This window comes from Cavia porcellus, unplaced genomic scaffold (assembly GCF_034190915.1).
Source record: "Cavia porcellus strain 051 isolate PalLab524CR breed Dunkin Hartley unplaced genomic scaffold, mCavPor4.1 scaffold_18, whole genome shotgun sequence".
Lineage (NCBI taxonomy): Eukaryota > Metazoa > Chordata > Mammalia > Rodentia > Caviidae > Cavia > Cavia porcellus.
In genome coordinates, this window is record NW_026947501.1 from 73,891,159 (window position 1) to 73,909,294 (window position 18,136).

The window sequence follows — 18,136 nt, forward strand, 5'->3', positions numbered from 1 at the left end:
GGTTATGTTTTGGTTTCGGGTTAGGTTTAGTTTTAGGATTAAGCTTAGGGTTAAGGTTAGTTTAAGGGTTAGGGTTAGGGTTAGGTTTAGGGTAAGACAGGATTAGGGTTACGGTTATGGTTAGGATTCAGATTGGGTTTAGGGTTAGGGTTAGTGTAAGGGTTAGGATTAGGGTTTGGCGTTGGGGGTTATGGTTATGGTTAGGGTTTGGGTTAGATTGTTAGGGTTAGGTTTAGGGTTCGGGTTAAAAGTTACGGTTTAGGTTAGGGTTAGGCATAGGTTTATGGTTAGTGTTTGGGTTCAGATTAGGCTAAGGTTTAGAGGTTAGGCTTATTGTTAGGTTTAGGGTTATGGTTAGATTTAGGTTAGAGTTTAGAGTTAGTGTTAGTGTGAGGGTAAGATTTAGGGTTAGTGTTAGGGTTATGGTTAGGGTTACATTGAGGTTTTGAGTTAGGGTTAGGTTTAGGTTTAGAAGTTAGGTTTGTGTTAGGCTTCGTGTTAGGGTTAGGGTTCGGGTTCGGGTTAGGTTTAGGGTTAGGTTTAGCGTTAGGGATAGAGTAAGGCTTAGGGTTAGTGTTAGGGTTAGGGTTAGGTTTAGGGTTAGGGATAGAGTAAGGCTTAGAGTTAGGGTTAGGGCTAGGGTTAGATTTAGGGTTACGTTTAGGTTTAGTTTTAGGGTTAGGGTTGGCGATCATGTTAGGGTTAGTGTTAGGGTTTAGGGTTTTGGTTAGGGTTATGTTTATGTTTCGGGTTAGGGTGAGGTTAGGTTTAGTGTTAGGGTTAGGGATAGAGTAAGGCTTAGGATTAGGGTTAGAAGATAGGTTGAGCATTAGTGTTAGGTTATTGTTAGGGTTTGGGTTAGGGTTAGAGTTTAGTCTTAGCATTAGGTTTACGGTTAGGGTTACTGTTAGAGTTAGGTTTAGGGATACGTTTATGGTTAGAGTTAGGTTTAGGGTTTTAGTTAGGGTTAGGGTTAGGGTTAGGGTTTTGTTTAGGTGTTAGGTGTTAGGGATAGGTTTAGGGTTAGCCTTCAGGTTACAGTTAGTGTTTTGGTTACTATTAGGTTAGGGTTAGGGTAAGGTTTAGGATTGGGGTTTGGCATTAGTGTTACTGTTAGGCTTAGGTTGAGATTTTAGGTTTAGGTTTAGGGTTAGGGTTAGTTTGAGGTTTAGAGTTAGTGTTAGGTTTAGGAGCAGAAGTTAGGTTTTTGTTAGGCTTATTGTTAGGGTTAGGGTTAAGGGTTAGTGTTAGGGTTAGGGTTAGTGTTAAGGTTAGGGTTAGTGATAGTGTTAGGGTTAGTGTTAGGGTTTAGGGTTTTAGTTAGTGTTAGGGTTAGGGTTAGATTTAGGTTTAAGGTTACGATTAGGTTTACGGTTTACCTTAGGGTTAGGGATAGGTTTAGGTTTTGGATTAGGGTTGGAGGGTAGGTTTAGTGTTAGGGTTAGAGTTTAGTATTATGGTTAGGGCTATGGTTAGGGTTAGGGTTAGGGTTAGGGTTAAAGCTTAGTTTTAGGGTTAGGATTAGGGTTAGGGTTAGGTTTAGGTTTAGGTTTAGGGTTAGGGTAGTTATAGAGTAAGGTTTAGGGTAAGGGTTACCGTTATTGTTAGGGTTAGGTTTAGGGTTAGAGTTTAGTGTTAGGGTTAGGGTTAGGGTTAGGCTTAGGGTAGGAGTTAGGGTTAGGTTTAGGGATCGGGTTAGGTTTAGGGTTAGTGTTACGGTTAGGGTTAGTGATAATGTTAGATTTAAGTTTAGGGTTTAGGGTTACGGTAAGGTTTAGGGTTAGGTTTAGGTTTAGGTTTAGGGTTAGGGTTAGGGTTAGGGTTAGGGTTAGGTTTAGGTTTAGAGGTTAGTGTTAGGGTTAGGGTTAGAGTTAGGGTTAGAGTTACGGTTTGAGATTAGTGTTAAGTTTAGCGTTAGGGTTAGTATTAGGGTTAGGGTTATGGTTAGAGGTTAGCGTTAGATTTAGGGTTAGCATTTGAGATAGGGTTAGGGTTAGGTTTAGAAGTTAGTGTAAGTCTTAGGGTTAGGGTTAAAGCTTAGGTTTAGGGTTAGGATTAGGGTTTTGTTTAGGATTAGTGTTAGGGTTAGGGTTAGGTTTAGGTTTAGGGTTAGGGGTTAGGGTTAGGGTTAGGCTTACGGTCAGGGTTAAAACTTAGATTTAGTGTTAGTGTCAGGGTTAGGGTTATGCTTAGAAGTTAGTTTTAGGGTTAGGGTTAGGGTTAGTGTTAGGAGTTAGGTGTTATGGAGAGGGTTATGTTTAGCCTTAAAGTAATGCTTAGGGTTAGTGTTACGGTTAGGTTTAGTGTTAGTGCTACTGTTAGAGTTAGCTTTTGGGTTTGTTTTAGGTTTAGGGTTTAGGGATAGTGTTAGCGTTACGGTTAGGGTTAGGATTAGGTGTAGGTTTAGGGTTAGGTTTAGGGTTAGGGTTAAAAGTTAGTTTTAGGGTTAGGGTTAGGGTTAGGCTTAGGTTTAGGGTTGGAGGTTAGGGTTTGCGTTAGAGTTAGGGTTAGGGTTACGGTTCACGTTAGGGTTAAGTTTAGGGTTAGGGTTATGGGTAGGGTTAGAGGTTAGCGTTAGATTTATGGTTATGGTTAGGGTTAGGGTTAGACTTTAAGCTTAGGTTTAACATTAGAATTATGGTTAGGGATAAGGTTAGGGCTAGGGTTAGGGTTTGGGTTACGTTTAGAGGTTAGGGTTAGGGTTAGGATTAGGGTTAGGATTTGTCGTTAGGGTTAGGATTAAGGTTCGGCTTCTGGTTAGGGTTCGAGATTAGGTTTAGTTTTAGGTTTAAGGTTATGGTTAGTGTTCGGTTCGGATTAAGGTTAGGGTTAGAGTTTAGGCTACGTTTAGGCTTAGGTTTATGGTTAGCATTAGTGTTAGAATTTAGTGTTATTGTTATTGTTCGGGTATGGGTTAGGGTTAGTGTTAGGGTTAGGGTTAGGTTTAGGATTAGGGTTTGGTGTTAAGGTTTGGGACTAGGGTTAGGGTTAGGGTTAGGCTTAGAGGCATGTGTTAGCGTTAGGGGTAGTGTTAGTGTTAGGGTTAGGTTTAGGGTTTATGGTTAGTGTTAGTGTTACCGTTATGGTTAGTGTTAAGGTTAGGATTAGTTTTAGGATTAAAGGTTAGGGTTAGAGGTTAGTTTAAGGGTTAGTGTTGGGGCTAGGGTTATGGTTAGGCTTAGACAGGGTTAGGGTTAGGGTATGGTTAGAGTTAGGATTGGGTTTCAGTTAGGGTTAGTGTTAGGGTTAGGGTTAGGTTTAGGATTAGGGTTGGTGTTAAGGTTTAGGACTAGGGTTAGGGTTAGGGTTAGGCATAGAGGTATGTGTTAGCGTTAGGGGTAGGGTTAGTGTTAGGGTTAGGTTTATGGTTGGTTTAGAGTTTATGGTTAGTGTTAGTGTTATGGTTATGGTTAGTGTTAAGGTTAGGGTTAGTTTTAGGATTAAAGGTTAGGGTTAGAGGTTAGTTTAAGGGTTAGTGTTAGGGCAAGGTTTATGGTTAGGCTTAGACAGGGTTAGGGTTAGGGTATGATTAGGGTTAGGATTGGGTTCCGGTTAGGGTTAGTGTTAGGGTTAGGGTTAGGTTTAGGATTAGGGTTGGTGTTAAGGTTTAGGACTATGGTTAGAATTGGTGTTAGGGTTAGGTTTAGGGTTTGGGTTAGGGTTAGGGTCAGTGTTACGGTTAGGGTTAGGGTTGGGGTTAGGCTTAGGTTTAGGGGATAAGTGTTAGGAATAGTGTTAGGGTTATTCTTCGGATTACAATTAGGGTTAGTGTTACGATTAGGTTAGGTTCAGCGTAAGGGTTAGGTTTAGGTTTAGTTTTAGGATTAGGGTTAGTGTTAGCATTAGGTTTAGGGTTAAGGTTAGGGTTAGGATTAGGGTTAGGGGTTAGGGGTTAGAGATAGGTGAGGTTTAGGTTTAGTGTTAGCGTTATGGTTATGTTTTGGTTTCGGGTTAGGTTTAGTTTTAGGATTAAGCTTAGGGTTAAGGTTAGTTTAAGGGTTAGGGTTAGGGTTAGGTTTAGGGTAAGACAGGATTAGGGTTACGGTTATGGTTAGGATTCAGATTGGGTTTAGGGTTAGGGTTAGTGTAAGGGTTAGGATTAGGGTTTGGCGTTGGGGGTTATGGTTCTGGTTAGGGTTTGGGTTAGATTGTTAGGGTTAGGTTTAGGGTTCGGGTTAAAAGTTACGGTTTAGGTTAGGGTTAGGCTTAGGTTTATGGTTAGTGTTTGGGTTCAGATTAGGCTAAGGTTTAGAGGTTAGGCTTATTGTTATGTTTAGGGTTATGGTTAGATTTAGGTTAGAGTTTAGAGTTAGTGTTAGTGTGAGGGTAAGATTTAGGGTTAGTGTTAGGGTTATGGTTAGGGTTACATTGAGGTTTTGAGTTAGGGTTAGGTTTAGGTTTAGAAGTTAGGTTTGTGTTAGGCTTCGTGTTAGGGTTAGGGTTCGGGTTCGGGTTAGGTTTAGGGTTAGGTTTAGCGTTAGGGATAGAGTAAGGCTTAGGGTTAGTGTTAGGGTTAGGGTTAGGTTTAGGGTTAGGGATAGAGTAAGGCTTAGAGTTAGGGTTAGGGCTAGGGTTAGATTTAGGGTTACGTTTAGGTTTAGTTTTAGGGTTAGGGTTGGCGATCATGTTAGGGTTAGTGTTAGGGTTTAGGGTTTTGGTTAGGGTTATGTTTATGTTTCGGGTTAGGGTGAGGTTAGGTTTAGTGTTAGGGTTAGGGATAGAGTAAGGCTTAGGATTAGGGTTAGAAGATAGGTTGAGCATTAGTGTTAGGTTATTGTTAGGGTTTGGGTTAGGGTTAGAGTTTAGTCTTAGCATTAGGTTTACGGTTAGGGTTACTGTTAGAGTTAGGTTTAGGGATACGTTTATGGTTAGAGTTAGGTTTAGGGTTTTAGTTAGGGTTAGGGTTAGGGTTAGGGTTTTGTTTAGGTGTTAGGTGTTAGGGATAGGTTTAGGGTTAGCCTTCAGGTTACAGTTAGTGTTTTGGTTACTATTAGGTTAGGGTTAGGGTAAGGTTTAGGATTGGGGTTTGGCATTAGTGTTACTGTTAGGCTTAGGTTGAGATTTTAGGTTTAGGTTTAGGGTTAGGGTTAGTTTGAGGTTTAGAGTTAGTGTTAGGTTTAGGAGCAGAAGTTAGGTTTTTGTTAGGCTTATTGTTAGGGTTAGGGTTAAGGGTTAGTGTTAGGGTTAGGGTTAGTGTTAAGGTTAGGGTTAGTGATAGTGTTAGGGTTAGTGTTAGGGTTTAGGGTTTTAGTTAGTGTTAGGGTTAGGGTTAGATTTAGGTTTAAGGTTACGATTAGGTTTACGGTTTACCTTAGGGTTAGGGATAGGTTTAGGTTTTGGATTAGGGTTGGAGGGTAGGTTTAGTGTTAGGGTTAGAGTTTAGTATTATGGTTAGGGCTATGGTTAGGGTTAGGGTTAGGGTTAGGGTTAAAGCTTAGTTTTAGGGTTAGGATTAGGGTTAGGGTTAGGTTTAGGTTTAGGTTTAGGGTTAGGGTAGTTATAGAGTAAGGTTTAGGGTAAGGGTTACCGTTATTGTTAGGGTTAGGTTTAGGGTTAGAGTTTAGTGTTAGGGTTAGGGTTAGGGTTAGGCTTAGGGTAGGAGTTAGGGTTAGGTTTAGGGATCGGGTTAGGTTTAGGGTTAGTGTTACGTTTAGGGTTAGTGATAATGTTAGATTTAAGTTTAGGGTTTAGGGTTACGGTAAGGTTTAGGGTTAGGTTTAGGTTTAGGTTTAGGGTTAGGGTTAGGGTTAGGGTTAGGGTTAGGTTTAGGTTTAGAGGTTAGTGTTAGGGTTAGGGTTAGAGTTAGGGTTAGAGTTACGGTTTGAGATTAGTGTTAAGTTTAGCGTTAGGGTTAGTATTAGGGTTAGGGTTATGGTTAGAGGTTAGCGTTAGATTTAGGGTTAGCATTTGAGATAGGGTTAGGGTTAGGTTTAGAAGTTAGTGTAAGTCTTAGGGTTAGGGTTAAAGCTTAGGTTTAGGGTTAGGATTAGGGTTTTGTTTAGGATTAGTGTTAGGGTTAGGGTTAGGTTTAGGTTTAGGGTTAGGGGTTAGGGTTAGGGTTAGGCTTACGGTCAGGGTTAAAACTTAGATTTAGTGTTAGTGTCAGGGTTAGGGTTATGCTTAGAAGTTAGTTTTAGGGTTAGGGTTAGGGTTAGTGTTAGGAGTTAGGTGTTATGGAGAGGGTTATGTTTAGCCTTAAAGTAATGCTTAGGGTTAGTGTTACGGTTAGGTTTAGTGTTAGTGCTACTGTTAGAGTTAGCTTTTGGGTTTGTTTTAGGTTTAGGGTTTAGGGATAGTGTTAGCGTTACGGTTAGGGTTAGGATTAGGTGTAGGTTTAGGGTTAGGTTTAGGGTTAGGGTTAAAAGTTAGTTTTAGGGTTAGGGTTAGGGTTAGGCTTAGGTTTAGGGTTGGAGGTTAGGGTTTGCGTTAGAGTTAGGGTTAGGGTTACGGTTCACGTTAGGGTTAAGTTTAGGGTTAGGGTTATGGGTAGGGTTAGAGGTTAGCGTTAGATTTATGGTTATGGTTAGGGTTAGGGTTAGACTTTAAGCTTAGGTTTAACATTAGAATTATGGTTAGGGATAAGGTTAGGGCTAGGGTTAGGGTTTGGGTTACGTTTAGAGGTTAGGGTTAGGGTTAGGATTAGGGTTAGGATTTGTCGTTAGGGTTAGGATTAAGGTTCGGCTTCTGGTTAGGGTTCGAGATTAGGTTTAGTTTTAGGTTTAAGGTTATGGTTAGTGTTCGGTTCGGATTAAGGTTAGGGTTAGAGTTTAGGCTACGTTTAGGCTTAGGTTTATGGTTAGCATTAGTGTTAGAATTTAGTGTTATTGTTATTGTTCGGGTATGGGTTAGGGTTAGTGTTAGGGTTAGGGTTAGGTTTAGGATTAGGGTTTGGTGTTAAGGTTTGGGACTAGGGTTAGGGTTAGGGTTAGGCTTAGAGGCATGTGTTAGCGTTAGGGGTAGTGTTAGTGTTAGGGTTAGGTTTAGGGTTTATGGTTAGTGTTAGTGTTACGGTTATGGTTAGTGTTAAGGTTAGGATTAGTTTTAGGATTAAAGGTTAGGGTTAGAGGTTAGTTTAAGGGTTAGTGTTGGGGCTAGGGTTATGGTTAGGCTTAGACAGGGTTAGGGTTAGGGTATGGTTAGAGTTAGGATTGGGTTTCAGTTAGGGTTAGTGTTAGGGTTAGGGTTAGGTTTAGGATTAGGGTTGGTGTTAAGGTTTAGGACTAGGGTTAGGGTTAGGGTTAGGCATAGAGGTATGTGTTAGCGTTAGGGGTAGGGTTAGTGTTAGGGTTAGGTTTATGGTTGGTTTAGAGTTTATGGTTAGTGTTAGTGTTATGGTTATGGTTAGTGTTAAGGTTAGGGTTAGTTTTAGGATTAAAGGTTAGGGTTAGAGGTTAGTTTAAGGGTTAGTGTTAGGGCAAGGTTTATGGTTAGGCTTAGACAGGGTTAGGGTTAGGGTATGATTAGGGTTAGGATTGGGTTCCGGTTAGGGTTAGTGTTAGGGTTAGGGTTAGGTTTAGGATTAGGGTTGGTGTTAAGGTTTAGGACTATGGTTAGAATTGGTGTTAGGGTTAGGTTTAGGGTTTGGGTTAGGGTTAGGGTCAGTGTTACGGTTAGGGTTAGGGTTGGGGTTAGGCTTAGGTTTAGGGGATAAGTGTTAGGAATAGTGTTAGGGTTATTCTTCGGATTACAATTAGGGTTAGTGTTACGATTAGGTTAGGTTCAGCGTAAGGGTTAGGTTTAGGTTTAGTTTTAGGATTAGGGTTAGTGTTAGCATTAGGTTTAGGGTTAAGGTTAGGGTTAGGATTAGGGTTAGGGGTTAGGGGTTAGAGATAGGTGAGGTTTAGGTTTAGTGTTAGCGTTATGGTTATGTTTTGGTTTCGGGTTAGGTTTAGTTTTAGGATTAAGCTTAGGGTTAAGGTTAGTTTAAGGGTTAGGGTTAGGGTTAGGTTTAGGGTAAGACAGGATTAGGGTTACGGTTATGGTTAGGATTCAGATTGGGTTTAGGGTTAGGGTTAGTGTAAGGGTTAGGATTAGGGTTTGGCGTTGGGGGTTATGGTTCTGGTTAGGGTTTGGGTTAGATTGTTAGGGTTAGGTTTAGGGTTCGGGTTAAAAGTTACGGTTTAGGTTAGGGTTAGGCTTAGGTTTATGGTTAGTGTTTGGGTTCAGATTAGGCTAAGGTTTAGAGGTTAGGCTTATTGTTAGGTTTAGGGTTATGGTTAGATTTAGGTTAGAGTTTAGAGTTAGTGTTAGTGTGAGGGTAAGATTTAGGGTTAGTGTTAGGGTTATGGTTAGGGTTACATTGAGGTTTTGAGTTAGGGTTAGGTTTAGGTTTAGAAGTTAGGTTTGTGTTAGGCTTCGTGTTAGGGTTAGGGTTCGGGTTCGGGTTAGGTTTAGGGTTAGGTTTAGCGTTAGGGATAGAGTAAGGCTTAGGGTTAGTGTTAGGGTTAGGGTTAGGTTTAGGGTTAGGGATAGAGTAAGGCTTAGAGTTAGGGTTAGGGCTAGGGTTAGATTTAGGGTTACGTTTAGGTTTAGTTTTAGGGTTAGGGTTGGCGATCATGTTAGGGTTAGTGTTAGGGTTTAGGGTTTTGGTTAGGGTTATGTTTATGTTTCGGGTTAGGGTGAGGTTAGGTTTAGTGTTAGGGTTAGGGATAGAGTAAGGCTTAGGATTAGGGTTAGAAGATAGGTTGAGCATTAGTGTTAGGTTATTGTTAGGGTTTGGGTTAGGGTTAGAGTTTAGTCTTAGCATTAGGTTTACGGTTAGGGTTACTGTTAGAGTTAGGTTTAGGGATACGTTTATGGTTAGAGTTAGGTTTAGGGTTTTAGTTAGGGTTAGGGTTAGGGTTAGGGTTTTGTTTAGGTGTTAGGTGTTAGGGATAGGTTTAGGGTTAGCCTTCAGGTTACAGTTAGTGTTTTGGTTACTATTAGGTTAGGGTTAGGGTAAGGTTTAGGATTGGGATTTGGCATTAGTGTTACTGTTAGGCTTAGGTTGAGATTTTAGGTTTAGGTTTAGGGTTAGGGTTAGTTTGAGGTTTAGAGTTAGTGTTAGGTTTAGGAGCAGAAGTTAGGTTTTTGTTAGGCTTATTGTTAGGGTTAGGGTTAAGGGTTAGTGTTAGGGTTAGGGTTAGTGTTAAGGTTAGGGTTAGTGATAGTGTTAGGGTTAGTGTTAGGGTTTAGGGTTTTAGTTAGTGTTAGGGTTAGGGTTAGATTTAGGTTTAAGGTTACGATTAGGTTTACGGTTTACCTTAGGGTTAGGGATAGGTTTAGGTTTTGGATTAGGGTTGGAGGGTAGGTTTAGTGTTAGGGTTAGAGTTTAGTATTATGGTTAGGGCTATGGTTAGGGTTAGGGTTAGGGTTAGGGTTAAAGCTTAGTTTTAGGGTTAGGATTAGGGTTAGGGTTAGGTTTAGGTTTAGGTTTAGGGTTAGGGTAGTTATAGAGTAAGGTTTAGGGTAAGGGTTACCGTTATTGTTAGGGTTAGGTTTAGGGTTAGAGTTTAGTGTTAGGGTTAGGGTTAGGGTTAGGCTTAGGGTAGGAGTTAGGGTTAGGTTTAGGGATCGGGTTAGGTTTAGGGTTAGTGTTACGGTTAGGGTTAGTGATAATGTTAGATTTAAGTTTAGGGTTTAGGGTTACGGTAAGGTTTAGGGTTAGGTTTAGGTTTAGGTTTAGGGTTAGGGTTAGGGTTAGGGTTAGGGTTAGGTTTAGGTTTAGAGGTTAGTGTTAGGGTTAGGGTTAGAGTTAGGGTTAGAGTTATGGTTTGAGATTAGTGTTAAGTTTAGCGTTAGGGTTAGTATTAGGGTTAGGGTTATGGTTAGAGGTTAGCGTTAGATTTAGGGTTAGCATTTGAGATAGGGTTAGGGTTAGGTTTAGAAGTTAGTGTAAGTCTTAGGGTTAGGGTTAAAGCTTAGGTTTAGGGTTAGGATTAGGGTTTTGTTTAGGATTAGTGTTAGGGTTAGGGTTAGGTTTAGGTTTAGGGTTAGGGGTTAGGGTTAGGGTTAGGCTTACGGTCAGGGTTAAAACTTAGATTTAGTGTTAGTGTCAGGGTTAGGGTTATGCTTAGAAGTTAGTTTTAGGGTTAGGGTTAGGGTTAGTGTTAGGAGTTAGGTGTTATGGAGAGGGTTATGTTTAGCCTTAAAGTAATGCTTAGGGTTAGTGTTACGGTTAGGTTTAGTGTTAGTGCTACTGTTAGAGTTAGCTTTTGGGTTTGTTTTAGGTTTAGGGTTTAGGGATAGTGTTAGCGTTACGGTTAGGGTTAGGATTAGGTGTAGGTTTAGGGTTAGGTTTAGGGTTAGGGTTAAAAGTTAGTTTTAGGGTTAGGGTTAGGGTTAGGCTTAGGTTTAGGGTTAGAGGTTAGGGTTTGCGTTAGAGTTAGGGTTAGGGTTACGGTTCACGTTAGGGTTAAGTTTAGGGTTAGGGTTATGGGTAGGGTTAGAGGTTAGCGTTAGATTTATGGTTATGGTTAGGGTTAGGGTTAGACTTTAAGCTTAGGTTTAACATTAGAATTATGGTTAGGGATAAGGTTAGGGCTAGGGTTAGGGTTTGGGTTACGTTTAGAGGTTAGGGTTAGGGTTAGGATTAGGGTTAGGATTTGTCGTTAGGGTTAGGATTAAGGTTCGGCTTCTGGTTAGGGTTCGAGATTAGGTTTAGTTTTAGGTTTAAGGTTATGGTTAGTGTTCGGTTCGGATTAAGGTTAGGGTTAGAGTTTAGGCTACGTTTAGGCTTAGGTTTATGGTTAGCATTAGTGTTAGAATTTAGTGTTATTGTTATTGTTCGGGTATGGGTTAGGGTTAGTGTTAGGGTTAGGGTTAGGTTTAGGATTAGGGTTTGGTGTTAAGGTTTGGGACTAGGGTTAGGGTTAGGGTTAGGCTTAGAGGCATGTGTTAGCGTTAGGGGTAGTGTTAGTGTTAGGGTTAGGTTTAGGGTTTATGGTTAGTGTTAGTGTTACCGTTATGGTTAGTGTTAAGGTTAGGATTAGTTTTAGGATTAAAGGTTAGGGTTAGAGGTTAGTTTAAGGGTTAGTGTTGGGGCTAGGGTTATGGTTAGGCTTAGACAGGGTTAGGGTTAGGGTATGGTTAGAGTTAGGATTGGGTTTCAGTTAGGGTTAGTGTTAGGGTTAGGGTTAGGTTTAGGATTAGGGTTGGTGTTAAGGTTTAGGACTAGGGTTAGGGTTAGGGTTAGGCATAGAGGTATGTGTTAGCGTTAGGGGTAGGGTTAGTGTTAGGGTTAGGTTTATGGTTGGTTTAGAGTTTATGGTTAGTGTTAGTGTTATGGTTATGGTTAGTGTTAAGGTTAGGGTTAGTTTTAGGATTAAAGGTTAGGGTTAGAGGTTAGTTTAAGGGTTAGTGTTAGGGCAAGGTTTATGGTTAGGCTTAGACAGGGTTAGGGTTAGGGTATGATTAGGGTTAGGATTGGGTTTCGGTTAGGGTTAGTGTTAGGGTTAGGGTTAGGTTTAGGATTAGGGTTGGTGTTAAGGTTTAGGACTATGGTTAGAATTGGTGTTAGGGTTAGGTTTAGGGTTTGGGTTAGGGTTAGGGTCAGTGTTACGGTTAGGGTTAGGGTTGGGGTTAGGCTTAGGTTTAGGGGATAAGTGTTAGGAATAGTGTTAGGGTTATTCTTCGGATTACAATTAGGGTTAGTGTTACGATTAGGTTAGGTTCAGCTTAAGGGTTAGGTTTAGGTTTAGTTTTAGGATTAGGGTTAGTGTTAGCATTAGGTTTAGGGTTAAGGTTAGGGTTAGGATTAGGGTTAGGGGTTAGGGGTTAGAGATAGGTGAGGTTTAGGTTTAGTGTTAGCGTTATGGTTATGTTTTGGTTTCGGGTTAGGTTTAGTTTTAGGATTAAGCTTAGGGTTAAGGTTAGTTTAAGGGTTAGGGTTAGGGTTAGGTTTAGGGTAAGACAGGATTAGGGTTACGGTTATGGTTAGGATTCAGATTGGGTTTAGGGTTAGGGTTAGTGTAAGGGTTAGGATTAGGGTTTGGCGTTGGGGGTTATGGTTATGGTTAGGGTTTGGGTTAGATTGTTAGGGTTAGGTTTAGGGTTCGGGTTAAAAGTTACGGTTTAGGTTAGGGTTAGGCTTAGGTTTATGGTTAGTGTTTGGGTTCAGATTAGGCTAAGGTTTAGAGGTTAGGCTTATTGTTAGGTTTAGGGTTATGGTTAGATTTAGGTTAGAGTTTAGAGTTAGTGTTAGTGTGAGGGTAAGATTTAGGGTTAGTGTTAGGGTTATGGTTAGGGTTACATTGAGGTTTTGAGTTAGGGTTAGGTTTAGGTTTAGAAGTTAGGTTTGTGTTAGGCTTCGTGTTAGGGTTAGGGTTCGGGTTCGGGTTAGGTTTAGGGTTAGGTTTAGCGTTAGGGATAGAGTAAGGCTTAGGGTAAGGGTTAGGGTTAGGGTTAGGTTTAGGGTTAGGGATAGAGTAAGGCTTAGAGTTAGGGTTAGGGCTAGGGTTAGATTTAGGGTTACGTTTAGGTTTAGTTTTAGGGTTAGGGTTGGCGATCATGTTAGGGTTAGTGTTAGGGTTTAGGGTTTTGGTTAGGGTTATGTTTATGTTTCGGGTTAGGGTGAGGTTAGGTTTAGTGTTAGGGTTAGGGATAGAGTAAGGCTTAGGATTAGGGTTAGAAGATAGGTTGAGCATTAGTGTTAGGTTATTGTTAGGGTTTGGGTTAGGGTTAGAGTTTAGTCTTAGCATTAGGTTTACGGTTAGGGTTACTGTTAGAGTTAGGTTTAGGGATACGTTTATGGTTAGAGTTAGGTTTAGGGTTTTAGTTAGGGTTAGGGTTAGGGTTAGGGTTTTGTTTAGGTGTTAGGTGTTAGGGATAGGTTTAGGGTTAGCCTTCAGGTTACAGTTAGTGTTTTGGTTACTATTAGGTTAGGGTTAGGGTAAGGTTTAGGATTGGGGTTTGGCATTAGTGTTACTGTTAGGCTTAGGTTGAGATTTTAGGTTTAGGTTTAGGGTTAGGGTTAGTTTGAGGTTTAGAGTTAGTGTTAGGTTTAGGAGCAGAAGTTAGGTTTTTGTTAGGCTTATTGTTAGGGTTAGGGTTAAGGGTTAGTGTTAGGGTTAGGGTTAGTGTTAAGGTTAGGGTTAGTGATAGTGTTAGGGTTAGTGTTAGGGTTTAGGGTTTTAGTTAGTGTTAGGGTTAGGGTTAGATTTAGGTTTAAGGTTACGATTAGGTTTACGGTTTACCTTAGGGTTAGGGATAGGTTTAGGTTTTGGATTAGGGTTGGAGGGTAGGTTTAGTGTTAGGGTTAGAGTTTAGTATTATGGTTAGGGCTATGGTTAGGGTTAGGGTTAGGGTTAGGGTTAAAGCTTAGTTTTAGGGTTAGGATTAGGGTTAGGGTTAGGTTTAGGTTTAGGTTTAGGGTTAGGGTAGTTATAGAGTAAGGTTTAGGGTAAGGGTTACCGTTATTGTTAGGGTTAGGTTTAGGGTTAGAGTTTAGTGTTAGGGTTAGGGTTAGGGTTAGGCTTAGGGTAGGAGTTAGGGTTAGGTTTAGGGATCGGGTTAGGTTTAGGGTTAGTGTTACGGTTAGGGTTAGTGATAATGTTAGATTTAAGTTTAGGGTTTAGGGTTACGGTAAGGTTTAGGGTTAGGTTTAGGTTTAGGTTTAGGGTTAGGGTTAGGGTTAGGGTTAGGTTTAGGTTTAGAGGTTAGTGTTAGGGTTAGGGTTAGAGTTAGGGTTAGAGTTACGGTTTGAGATTAGTGTTAAGTTTAGCGTTAGGGTTAGTATTAGGGTTAGGGTTATGGTTAGAGGTTAGCGTTAGATTTAGGGTTAGCATTTGAGATAGGGTTAGGGTTAGGTTTAGAAGTTAGTGTAAGTCTTAGGGTTAGGGTTAAAGCTTAGGTTTAGGGTTAGGATTAGGGTTTTGTTTAGGATTAGTGTTAGGGTTAGGGTTAGGTTTAGGTTTAGGGTTAGGGGTTAGGGTTAGGGTTAGGCTTACGGTCAGGGTTAAAACTTAGATTTAGTGTTAGTGTCAGGGTTAGGGTTATGCTTAGAAGTTAGTTTTAGGGTTAGGGTTAGGGTTAGTGTTAGGAGTTAGGTGTTATGGAGAGGGTTATGTTTAGCCTTAAAGTAATGCTTAGGGTTAGTGTTACGGTTAGGTTTAGTGTTAGTGCTACTGTTAGAGTTAGCTTTTGGGTTTGTTTTAGGTTTAGGGTTTAGGGATAGTGTTAGCGTTACGGTTAGGGTTAGGATTAGGTGTAGGTTTAGGGTTAGGTTTAGGGTTAGGGTTAAAAGTTAGTTTTAGGGTTAGGGTTAGGGTTAGGCTTAGGTTTAGGGTTAGAGGTTAGGGTTTGCGTTAGAGTTAGGGTTAGGGTTACGGTTCACGTTAGGGTTAAGTTTAGGGTTAGGGTTATGGGTAGGGTTAGAGGTTAGCGTTAGATTTATGGTTATGGTTAGGGTTAGGGTTAGACTTTAAGCTTAGGTTTAACATTAGAATTATGGTTAGGGATAAGGTTAGGGCTAGGGTTAGGGTTTGGGTTACGTTTAGAGGTTAGGGTTAGGGTTAGGATTAGGGTTAGGATTTGTCGTTAGGGTTAGGATTAAGGTTCGGCTTCTGGTTAGGGTTCGAGATTAGGTTTAGTTTTAGGTTTAAGGTTATGGTTAGTGTTCGGTTCGGATTAAGGTTAGGGTTAGAGTTTAGGCTACGTTTAGGCTTAGGTTTATGGTTAGCATTAGTGTTAGAATTTAGTGTTATTGTTATTGTTCGGGTATGGGTTAGGGTTAGTGTTAGGGTTAGGGTTAGGTTTAGGATTAGGGTTTGGTGTTAAGGTTTGGGACTAGGGTTAGGGTTAGGGTTAGGCTTAGAGGCATGTGTTAGCGTTAGGGGTAGTGTTAGTGTTAGGGTTAGGTTTAGGGTTTATGGTTAGTGTTAGTGTTACCGTTATGGTTAGTGTTAAGGTTAGGATTAGTTTTAGGATTAAAGGTTAGGGTTAGAGGTTAGTTTAAGGGTTAGTGTTGGGGCTAGGGTTATGGTTAGGCTTAGACAGGGTTAGGGTTAGGGTATGGTTAGAGTTAGGATTGGGTTTCAGTTAGGGTTAGTGTTAGGGTTAGGGTTAGGTTTAGGATTAGGGTTGGTGTTAAGGTTTAGGACTAGGGTTAGGGTTAGGGTTAGGCATAGAGGTATGTGTTAGCGTTAGGGGTAGGGTTAGTGTTAGGGTTAGGTTTATGGTTGGTTTAGAGTTTATGGTTAGTGTTAGTGTTATGGTTATGGTTAGTGTTAAGGTTAGGGTTAGTTTTAGGATTAAAGGTTAGGGTTAGAGGTTAGTTTAAGGGTTAGTGTTAGGGCAAGGTTTATGGTTAGGCTTAGACAGGGTTAGGGTTAGGGTATGATTAGGGTTAGGATTGGGTTTCGGTTAGGGTTAGTGTTAGGGTTAGGGTTAGGTTTAGGATTAGGGTTGGTGTTAAGGTTTAGGACTATGGTTAGAATTGGTGTTAGGGTTAGGTTTAGGGTTTGGGTTAGGGTTAGGGTCAGTGTTACGGTTAGGGTTAGGGTTGGGGTTAGGCTTAGGTTTAGGGGATAAGTGTTAGGAATAGTGTTAGGGTTATTCTTCGGATTACAATTAGGGTTAGTGTTACGATTAGGTTAGGTTCAGCGTAAGGGTTAGGTTTAGGTTTAGTTTTAGGATTAGGGTTAGTGTTAGCATTAGGTTTAGGGTTAAGGTTAGGGTTAGGATTAGGGTTAGGGGTTAGGGGTTAGGGGTTAGAGATAGGTTAGGTTTAGGTTTAGTGTTAGCGTTATGGTTATGTTTTGGTTTCGGGTTAGGTTTAGTTTTAGGATTAAGCTTAGGGTTAAGGTTAGTTTAAGGGTTAGGGTTAGGGTTAGGTTTAGGGTAAGACAGGATTAGGGTTACGGTTATGGTTAGGATTCAGATTGGGTTTAGGGTTAGGGTTAGTGTAAGGGTTAGGATTAGGGTTTGGCGTTGGGGGTTATGGTTCTGGTTAGGGTTTGGGTTAGATTGTTAGGGTTAGGTTTAGGGTTCGGGTTAAAAGTTACGGTTTAGGTTAGGGTTAGGCTTAGGTTTATGGTTAGTGTTTGGGTTCAGATTAGGCTAAGGTTTAGAGGTTAGGCTTATTGTTAGGTTTAGGGTTATGGTTAGATTTAGGTTAGAGTTTAGAGTTAGTGTTAGTGTGAGGGTAAGATTTAGGGTTAGTGTTAGGGTTATGGTTAGGGTTACATTGAGGTTTTGAGTTAGGGTTAGGTTTAGGTTTAGAAGTTAGGTTTGTGTTAGGCTTCGTGTTAGGGTTAGGGTTCGGGTTCGGGTTAGGTTTAGGGTTAGGTTTAGCGTTAGGGATAGAGTAAGGCTTAGGGTTAGGGTTAGGGTTAGGGTTAGGTTTAGGGTTAGGGATAGAGTAAGGCTTAGAGTTAGGGTTAGGGCTAGGGTTAGATTTAGGGTTACGTTTAGGTTTAGTTTTAGGGTTAGGGTTGGCGATCATGTTAGGGTTAGTGTTAGGGTTTAGGGTTTTGGTTAGGGTTATGTTTATGTTTCGGGTTAGGGTGAGGTTAGGTTTAGTGTTAGGGTTAGGGATAGAGTAAGGCTTAGGATTAGGGTTAGAAGATAGGTTGAGCATTAGTGTTAGGTTATTGTTAGGGTTTGGGTTAGGGTTAGAGTTTAGTCTTAGCATTAGGTTTACGGTTAGGGTTACTGTTAGAGTTAGGTTTAGGGATACGTTTATGGTTAGAGTTAGGTTTAGGGTTTTAGTTAGGGTTAGGGTTAGGGTTAGGGTTTTGTTTAGGTGTTAGGTGTTAGGGATAGGTTTAGGGTTAGCCTTCAGGTTACAGTTAGTGTTTTGGTTACTATTAGGTTAGGGTTAGGGTAAGGTTTAGGATTGGGGTTTGGCATTAGTGTTACTGTTAGGCTTAGGTTGAGATTTTAGGTTTAGGTTTAGGGTTAGGGTTAGTTTGAGGTTTAGAGTTAGTGTTAGGTTTAGGAGCAGAAGTTAGGTTTTTGTTAGGCTTATTGTTAGGGTTAGGGTTAAGGGTTAGTGTTAGGGTTAGGGTTAGTGTTAAGGTTAGGGTTAGTGATAGTGTTAGGGTTAGTGTTAGGGTTTAGGGTTTTAGTTAGTGTTAGGGTTAGGGTTAGATTTAGGTTTAAGGTTACGATTAGGTTTACGGTTTACCTTAGGGTTAGGGATAGGTTTAGGTTTTGGATTAGGGTTGGAGGGTAGGTTTAGTGTTAGGGTTAGAGTTTAGTATTATGGTTAGGGCTATGGTTAGGGTTAGGGTTAGGGTTAGGGTTAGGGTTAAAGCTTAGTTTTAGGGTTAGGATTAGGGTTAGGGTTAGGTTTAGGTTTAGGTTTAGGGTTAGGGTAGTTATAGAGTAAGGTTTAGGGTAAGGGTTACCGTTATTGTTAGGGTTAGGTTTAGGGTTAGAGTTTAGTGTTAGGGTTAGGGTTAGGGTTAGGCTTAGGGTAGGAGTTAGGGTTAGGTTTAGGGATCGGGTTAGGTTTAGGGTTAGTGTTACGGTTAGGGTTAGTGATAATGTTAGATTTAAGTTTAGGGTTTAGGGTTACGGTAAGGTTTAGGGTTAGGTTTAGGTTTAGGTTTAGGGTTAGGGTTAGGGTTAGGGTTAGGTTTAGGTTTAGAGGTTAGTGTTAGGGTTAGGGTTAGAGTTAGGGTTAGAGTTACGGTTTGAGATTAGTGTTAAGTTTAGCGTTAGGGTTAGTATTAGGGTTAGGGTTATGGTTAGAGGTTAGCGTTAGATTTAGGGTTAGCATTTGAGATAGGGTTAGGGTTAGGTTTAGAAGTTAGTGTAAGTCTTAGGGTTAGGGTTAAAGCTTAGGTTTAGGGGTTGGATTAGGGTTTTGTTTAGGATTAGTGTTAGGGTTAGGGTTAGGTTTAGGTTTAGGGTTAGGGGTTAGGGTTAGGGTTAGGCTTAGGGTCAGGGTTAAAACTTAGATTTAGTGTTAGTGTCAGGGTTAGGGTTATGCTTAGAAGTTAGTTTTAGGGTTAGGGTTAGGGTTAGTGTTAGGAGTTAGGTGTTATGGAGAGGGTTAGGTTTAGCCTTAAAGTAATGCTTAGGGTTAGTGTTACGGTTAGGTTTAGTGTTAGTGTTACTGTTAGAGTTAGCTTTTGGGTTTGTTTTAGGTTTAGGGTTTAGGGATAGTGTTAGCGTTACGGTTAGGGTTAGGATTAGGTGTAGGTTTAGGGTT